Source organism: Alosa pseudoharengus, unplaced genomic scaffold (assembly GCF_046254945.1).
Source record: "Alosa pseudoharengus isolate Yale_2024_CS ecotype anadromous, Long Island Sound unplaced genomic scaffold, YU_APseudo_1.1 YU_APseudo_1.1_scf_20, whole genome shotgun sequence".
NCBI classification, from domain to species: Eukaryota; Metazoa; Chordata; class Actinopteri; order Clupeiformes; family Clupeidae; genus Alosa; species Alosa pseudoharengus.
Genome location: NW_027468664.1, coordinates 29,281,695 through 29,281,962, shown reverse-complemented (window position 1 = coordinate 29,281,962; position 268 = coordinate 29,281,695). Strand labels below are relative to the sequence as shown.

Below are 268 nucleotides of genomic sequence, written 5' to 3'. Positions count from 1 at the left end.
GTTGTGAAACACATACACTTGTGAGCATTTTTTGAAGGTTCATCTCTTTCTACTGCAGATATTTATTTCTCTTAACCCGTGAAGTAAACTTGGTCTGTTTCCTAAGGATCTCATGTCGACTCTTTGTGTCTTCTTCCTTCTCTGTCTGCGGTGTCATTATTTTTATTTATTTATGCACTCAGTTGGTACCTTTTATCCAAAGCGACTTACAGATACCAATTGTTGGGGCCAGTCTCCCTGGAGCGACTCGGGGCAGTTGGGAATTGAA

At 41.0% G+C, this 268-nt stretch overlaps 1 protein-coding gene across 2 annotated transcripts in view; it reads left to right on the top strand.

Annotated features, from left to right (window-relative positions):
* The window catches only part of cdk17 (cyclin dependent kinase 17), a 78,208-nt gene extending 78,095 nt beyond the window's left edge, over positions 1-113 (top strand). For both annotated transcript variants that reach the window (XM_076297028.1, XM_076297029.1), the window contains exon 17: positions 1-113. This exon is cut by the window's left edge and continues 2,645 nt beyond it. The gene's annotated coding sequence lies outside the window, so the exon portion shown is untranslated.
* Positions 114-268: the final 155 nt, after the last annotated feature.